Raw genomic sequence first — 8198 nt, 5'->3', positions numbered from 1 at the left:
GGGGCGTCGCGGCTAGGGTCGCTCGCCTCCGGCACACCCAAGGCCAGCCCAAGGTTGTGGCTGACCCGCTCCCTGTGAGGTGATGGCACGGTGGAACTGCAGCGCGTGCAGCCGGTGGCTAAGATTCCGCGGGAGGTCGCGCCGTCACAGTGGAAGATGCGAACTCGATGCAAACTCAACAGGCAAAGGTGAGAGATGATTCACTGCTTCATCTACCTTCGTGCTAGTACGTAATTACCTCTCAGCTATATACGTACGCAAGCTATTACTGGTAGCAATGTACTAGCTCTGTACTAGTAGCTAGCTATGTACGGAACTCTGAAGTATGCAAGCTATCTACTCTCCTCTGCTTTTCAGTCATACAGTACAGGGGAAATCACAAATTGGTGAAAGCACCTTTTAATGAATTTAGTGCCTATAAGACCACATTTAACTAGAAAACTAAACCTCAGTTACATGTCTAACATATCATAAGGAATAACCAACAACTAATCCATATTCATGTATATATTTTTATTTGAGCATAAACCGTTGTGCATCTAACATTAAAAGGAATGGTAAGATAAATTATTACATCTCAAGAGAACTGTCTTGTAGAGCAATCCTGAGATACAAAGTTTACATAGAGCTATTTAAAAGTGTTTATCTTGTATGTGACTTGATTGGCTACCCAAGACCTGGAAGAACAAAGCAATAATTTCTTATGAGATATAAACTCCAATTGGGAATATGACTTGTAAGTGAACAATACCTGAATTGGCAGCTGGTCATTTTTGAGATGTTGGCCATCCTGAGTCTGATAACATTTGGGAACTCTAGATACAATGTTGATTCAAAAGTCAATACAAGGGAATGACATGTGCATGTTCATTTTAATTTCTAGCGATTAACTAATAAAATTCTACCTGACTTGGTTGAGTGCTAGTTGGCGGCTGGTGATTATGAGATGTTGGCCATCCTGAGTCCGATGACACCACAGAAGTCTACATGTAGTGTTAATCAAAAAGTAAATGACCCGTGCATGCTTGTCTTAATTTTAACTATTAACTGAATAAATATACCTGACTCGGTTGAATGCTATGATAGAAATATGGTTGTTGTGGTCGCAAGCCAAGTAACTGTTGAAAACTAGTAGTGTCTGCCTGCGATAGCGAAGCAGGCAAGCCATGATGTAATACTTGCAAATTATAGTTCTCAGGTCGTGGTACTGATGTCGTAGTACCCGGCAGTACATGCAAATTATAATTATGTGCATGTGGTAATGGGGAAACAGCTTGTGGTACCGAAGGCATAGCGGGTGGAAATACTTGCAGATTATAGTTCGCAACATTTGGTAGTGGAGGCATAGCATGCTGCAATACTTGCAAATTGTAATTGGCAGCATTCGGTAGTGGAGGCATAGCATGCTGTACTACTTGCAAATTATAGTTCTCATTTGATATGTTGAAGCTAGGATTTGGTCTAGATGATGCAGAAGCACAATCACCACTCTTATTCTTGCATGTTGTTCCTTGACCTATTTGCAAAAAAAATGTTAGATCTATTTCAATAACATGACCAGATATTTATGTAGCTATTTCTTGTGGAATACCATACCTTTCTTATTACGTTTATTCTTATTATTCAGCTCCAGTCCAGATTTAATCCTCTTGTTGCTATTTCCTTGTTCTTTTCTCTTTATTCCCTGTACTGTGACTACATTCTCAAGGTTGCATTCAACTGGTTGCTTCTCTGTGACTACATTCTCGATGTTGCATTCAACTGGTTGCTTCTCTGCTTGTTCATGATTCGGTGATATATCTTTTGATTGATTTCCATGTAAAATTTGGTCCACCTTTTCCATTAGTTCAATTGACATAGTCTGCAGTAGGGCATATGCCTCTTTGTTTGCTGCTGCTTTGCTCAAAATGTTATTGTAAGTGCGGCATAATGATCCATACTGCCTAGCTAGCATAACTCTTATATCTTCATCATCACTACACTTTTGAATTGCCTGTGAGGGCCCTGATTTTGCTCGCCTTGTCCATCTTTTCAAGATATATTCTGGTGCCAACTCCTTTATATTGTTGTGGTCCAACACCTTTAATGCATGACGACACAATACTCCAACAAATTCAAACTTTTTGCATGAGCATGAAACTTTTGATCCATTGGGATCAAATTTCACAGTATGACTATTTTGGCTAGCTGAATGGGTAACCTTGAATTCAGAAATAGAGCCAGTACGACCACTCTCGTACACACAATATCCCATTACCATGTCAAATTCTCCTTTAAATGTCTCAAACATAGCAGGTGTATATACTTTCGATGTTTGTATAAGCATCGGCACATAAGGCACCTTTGGTGATGTTTGACTCGCATAGAAATCACTTTCCACTTCAGCATACCTTCTATCATCCACAGCCCTCTCATAGTGCTTGAAGAAATCTAATAAATCAAGGCGAACATGCAGGTATCGTTTCAATAGTGCATTGATACTCTCGCTTCTTTGTGTGGATATCATATCTGCACAAAAGGTTTGTCGACCATAAACCAAAGCCCACTTCTCCTTGTTCTGGAATAATCTATGTAGCCAGTCATTATCTTCCAAATTATATTTCACTAGCATATCATTCCAACCTGTTAGGAATTCATCAACTTCTTCAAAATCATAAACACACTTGCCAAAATCTTTCTTAAATGTCTTGGAACCTTGGAAAACATGACTCAAATGTTTTGCAGCGTTCTGATACATGTGCCACACACATAGACAATGTGTTGAGTTAGTAAAAACCTTGCCAATGGCACTAATAATGGCAGCACACTGATCGGTCAATATTGTCTTTGGTTCTTTTCCTGACATGGCCCTTTTGAATGTTTCAAACAACCATTCAAACGTCTCAGATGTTTCATCATACAATAATGCAGCTCCAAAAACCACTGTTTGTTTATGATGGCTGACACCAACAAAAGGGGCAAATGGTCTGCCATAACTATTTGTCTTAAAGGTTGTGTCAAAGCATACCACGTCACCAAAGTAGTGATAATCTAATATTGATCTTGCATCTTCCCAGAATATATTGGTTATCATCTCATCTTCATCTACTTGTATAGCATAAAAAAAAATGAAGGATTTTCCATCTGCTTGTCCTGTAGGTATTGAAGAATGGCACCTGTGTCTCCTTCTTGGATTGACTGCATCCGCTTTGATCGGAGATAATTTTTATAATCCTTTTGACCAAAGCTAAGACATCGCCTACCCCCTGCTTGTCTACTCACCACTTCATGACCAGATTTTGGTCTAATACCTGAATCATTCAATATGTCAATCTGGGCCTTCTGAGCTTCTGTAATTCTTCTTTGGGATCGCAGTAGATGGGCTTTGCTTGGAGTTACGAGTTCATGATTGTGAGCATCCTCAAAGCTGCTTACAACATACTTTCCATTACCACTTATTTTGATGGTCATCTCTGCCATACACCCGACTCTTGTATCTGCTCGCTTCCGCTGGCATTGTTCCTTGCTCTTGTCCTTGAAACCTGCCTTTGAGCATACAAATTTCTTTGTTCGAATAACATTCATTGAGGATTTATCATGCCAAAATTTCCGGACACTGAAACCAACATGTCCTACATATGCATTATAAAACTCATATGCTATATCATCATTCTCAAATTCCATTCCTATCTCTGGTTTTAACCTTTTGCTGTAATCGTCATCAGTGTTTTGACCTGCCTCTCCCACATCTGTGGTGTCATGATCTACACAACATAAAAAATATCATATACTAATTAGTTCATGGACGACGCATGGAGTAAAAGATAACACGATATTCAGTCCTGGTTTTAGTGAAACCTGAAAAGCCCTTATAGATAGAACAATGCTTTTTGGAAAACGACACATGGTATTCATGGGAGCGTTAGAAACATATTGATCTTTTTCTTTGATACAGTAATCTATATCATTAGAGTCAGCAAAAAGAGAATATGTCAAAGGAGAAATCTCAGGCAGTAAAATTTACGCAACATCATAGGAGTAATCATCATAACAGAATTATAATGCAATTCCGAAGGATTAATTTGCATGTGTTTCAAAGAAACATGGCTACGAAAGATGAAGTACTGGGAGTAATTTGCATGTCATACATTCAACTCTTTGTTTATTTGTTTCTTTCAATCTTATCAGCTTCGTATGATCAAGTGTGTTGACAATCTGTACATTACAGGCGCAAGAACATACCTACGGACGATGAAGTGGCAGGAGCTCCGTCCATGCTGAAGAACACCGTAGATGTTGATCCACAGAGAGGACAATTTCCTATCAATCTTGATCTATTCTCCTTTGATCCGGGGGCAACAACAATGGAATAGATTGGTATGAGAAAGGATGGATGAAGCCACGAAGAGATTTTGGCGGCAATCCGGTCTTGCCGCCGGCGACGGACCTGAACGGTGAATTTCTCGGTCGGAATCCTCCCTCACAGTGGAATGAGTGGCTGTGGAAGAGGGAGTGGCAGCAGCGGTACGCCGGGATAAGGCAAAGAAAAACTGGTTTCAGTAAATTAAGAAAAGAAAAACGTTTTATTAAATGGTGGGGTCCTACCAGGACAGGTGTCGGCCACCCGTTGGCCCTGCACGATAATGCGTGCTGGGAACCCTGCAGGAGAGCCCGACCCGAGTCGTGGCCTGCATGTGCGGGAGAAGCTGGTCGAGTGGAGCGGCCGTAGCTGAGTCGTGTGTGTGTGCGCCTGTGTGAGCCAGCGGGTATAAAGACCCTCCTCATGTACTGATCAAAGTGCGCCGGTATGAGCCGAGCCTAGGACCAGAGATGAGGTAGTCTCCACCGGGGCCGTGGTGTGCGCCCGGTCGGCTGTGAGAAAGAGCTCCTCTGGATAGGCTGCGGTGTGTTGCCATGCCCGGGTATATGCCCAGTAAAGTGAGGTCGTTCGTGCGGCCGAGGCGCCGTTCATGCGGCGGAGGCGTTTATGCGCCGGAAAAATTGTGTGCTCCATCTTCCACCTTCTTTTATGTGAGTGAGAGAAAAAGAGCTATCTGGGTTTGTCCCAACACCGCCTGCCGGGCCTTGGGGCGCGAGAGGATGGCGCGGAGGAGATCATCCGGCAGCGCGCTCAGCGGCTCAGGCGGTCATCGCCCGCATCCCCGCCGCCGCCGTCGTCTGCGTGGCATGGACGCTTCGGCTCGGTGGCGACAAGCATTTCTGTTGTTCTAGATTGGCGCGCGCAGTACGCAGCAGACAACTAATCTGCTGCTGGGTGTAGCTGCGCCGCCGCCGCCATGGCTTCAGAGAAAGATGGGATCGGGGGGATTCGGAAGTGAGGAGAAAGACCGGGAGAAAGCCCTTGGACTGTACTCTATATATGCATAGAACGGGCCCTTTCTATCTTGTTTTTCTTTCTTTATTACTACTATCTTTTCCCTCAAATGGTTTTCCTCCTTTTTCTCTATTTATTAGTTTTTTATTTATTTTTATTTTCTTTCCCACCTCTTCTTTTCTTTTGTTTCCTTCTTAGTTCATGTCCACGGTAAATGTCTTTTGTAGTTTTATGTAGGCCTCACTAATTCATAACCCATTTGTGTTATTTTCTAAAATGTTCTAGTAATATATGGCAATGGTTTTATCACTAACTTTGATACCAAAACATTTGTACCATTTTCACGAGTCGTATGAACAGTTTAGTTGGAAAGGATGAACATAGTTTAGTTGGAAAGAATGAACATTTTGTTTGATATATTCAAAGACTATAGCTAAAAAATGCGGACCACCATTATTTTTTAACACAATTTCAGATTACCTATGTGATGTTTTCTATTAAATTTTGTGTACTAGTAGTTTTTTCTTTTGTACTAGTAGTTACTTTCTGCATGGAGCAACTCCAACCGTATTTTCCCCATATCAAGTTGTGGGTGTTGTGTGAGGGGGTAGTTTCTTATTTTCCCCATCAACAAAAAAACTCAAGGGGCCACAGATGGTGATAGATGGTCAAAAGCGTATGGTCGACCGTGGCGGGGAGTATCACTGGGGTTTGGGTAGGGATGGGGAGCCCCTATTTCCCCCCCTGCATACGCGGATCACAGAAAAGTGGGGTCGCATAGAGGTCCGTTGAACAGGGAGGTGGGCTAGGTGAGTATTGGAGTGTGTTTTACGCGCAAAACTCACAAAAGGATGTAACGAGGACGGGGACCTGTGTTGGGTTGCTCTTAAAGGATAGATTAATGACAAAATTTCTAGACACCAACCACCGCAGTCATGTCCCATGTTTATAATCCAAAAACCATAATTCTATGGATGATCGTACAAAATCCCACACATCAATCCGGAAAAATAAGGTCGTGGAGAAGTAAATGTGCTAAAAAAAAGAATGTATAACAAAACATATAAATGAAACCCTACAAAGAAATGCCATGCGAGATGAAGCTTTGTCCAGATTGACCCCCCAAACATCAAGAAAATAGATACAAGCACATAGAAACAATTGCAATGCATCGGAGTTCAGCAAATGAATCTTTGCATGCTTGCAATTTTGTTCCTTTTATTTTCCCTCATGTAGAAGAATACATTTAATTTAAACATAACACATTGAGAGTTCATGTCTCAAAATAATACTACGAATGTAACTTTTATTGAATATATGTTCTAAATTTAGTGCAAGTGTGTCATCCAAATTGACATTGAATTACATATTAAACCTTAATATTTAGATGCATTCTTATGCTCTTAAACTTGGTATATAAAATTGTACTCCCTCTGCCCCAGAAGTGTCAAAAAACGTCTTACATTATGGGAAAGTGGGAGTACTATTTGAGATAGATGTCGAGAGCGAGTTATAGAAAATATAGAAGTTTAGTACCATGGTACTCCTTGACCGGGAGTAATGCTACATCGACGGGATATTACGGGGGGAGGGAGGTTACGGAGTGCTTGTGACTTGGCATGCTGTGACTGATATAAGGGGGAGGGACGGGCCCCACCCACCTGAAATTCAGAGTAGGGGATAGTTCGTAATGAGCCCGTTAGTTTAGCATTTTAACCTTGATCGGTGTCGGAGAACCACTCCAATCCGACCGTTTATTCAAAGAGTAGTTATAGGTTTTCAGTAGTCTATGTTGCATCTATTTTTCATATCTACATTCCATGAAAAGCCGAAATTAATAAAAATAGGGTTAGATCATCCTATCCAAACCAGAGCCATCACAACTCTCTTTTCAGTGCATTTCAACTTTGAGTTTACTTCTACATCACCATGTCGAGTTTCTAGTCATAGGGCTTAGTCCTTTAGAGTTTCGAGTTATATTCACTTTAGTCATGTCGCCGCCGCATCATTATCCCATCCATTGCCGACCACCACCATCTATCGTATTCCAGAACGTCTCAGCACTGCATCTACCATAATCATACTTGAGGTTGCTTGCATCTTTGCTTGGTCCAATTGGATCCTCTGGCTTTGATTCAAAATAAAGGCATAAAAGATCGGATCCCACCAGATTAGAATTAGTCTCACCATTCGGACCAGAATCGGCTTTGGGCAGTGTTCACCAAAATAGGCACAACTTTGTCACATGGACTACTTTTCGGCTCCACGAATACTCAAAATGATCGCAATGATCGTGCACATCCAAAAAGTTCTCCCTGTGTATGCCAAGAGCCCTGGAAGGCCTTCATAGCATTGTCTTGTAACTTAGAAATTTTGCCCTAATTTCAGAACACGATTCATTGCAATTTTTCATATGATAGTAGAAATTATTTGACCATTCATCTGAACTCCCATTTGAGTTATTCTTCATGCGTTGTAAAGCTTATGTCAATACACAGCTTGAGAAAAAATATAAATAAATGTATTTTTAAGTGAAGTTGCATAGAGAAACTTTAGTGTATTTTACTTTGTGATCTTCATTTATATCTTGTTGTTCAAGGCATTGTCCTTAATTTTTTCACAACTTTTTACATTATATTTGGAGTTTATTCCTAGGCACTGTCTTAACTGACTTTGCAATCTTGGTTTATATCTTCTTGTTCAAGGCTACTGCATATAATTTGTTGATGCTAGGTGCGTAGTGCCGTGGCCCCATGAGTGTTCTCACTGGTAGAAAAAGGGCCTATAGTTCCGGTTCGTAAGGGCCTTTAGTCCCGGTTCAAGAACCGGGACTAAAGTGTCGGTACTAATACCTCCCCCCTTTAGTCCCGGTTCAATCCAGAAC

The 8198-nt window shown here is 41.4% G+C and overlaps 1 long non-coding RNA gene across 1 annotated transcript; it reads left to right on the top strand.

The window, feature by feature from the left end:
* Nucleotides 1-5385, top strand: LOC125531898. The gene is made up of 2 exons (XR_007293590.1): nucleotides 1-188; nucleotides 4208-5385. It is a non-coding gene; the product is annotated as an uncharacterized LOC125531898 (long non-coding RNA).
* The last annotated feature ends 2813 nt before the right edge of the window (nucleotides 5386-8198 follow it).

This window comes from Triticum urartu, unplaced genomic scaffold, assembly GCF_003073215.2.
Source record: "Triticum urartu cultivar G1812 unplaced genomic scaffold, Tu2.1 TuUngrouped_contig_8338, whole genome shotgun sequence".
Classification (NCBI taxonomy): domain Eukaryota; kingdom Viridiplantae; phylum Streptophyta; class Magnoliopsida; order Poales; family Poaceae; genus Triticum; species Triticum urartu.
The sequence above is the reverse complement of the archived record's forward strand: the minus strand, read 5'-3'. Positions and strand labels throughout refer to the sequence as shown.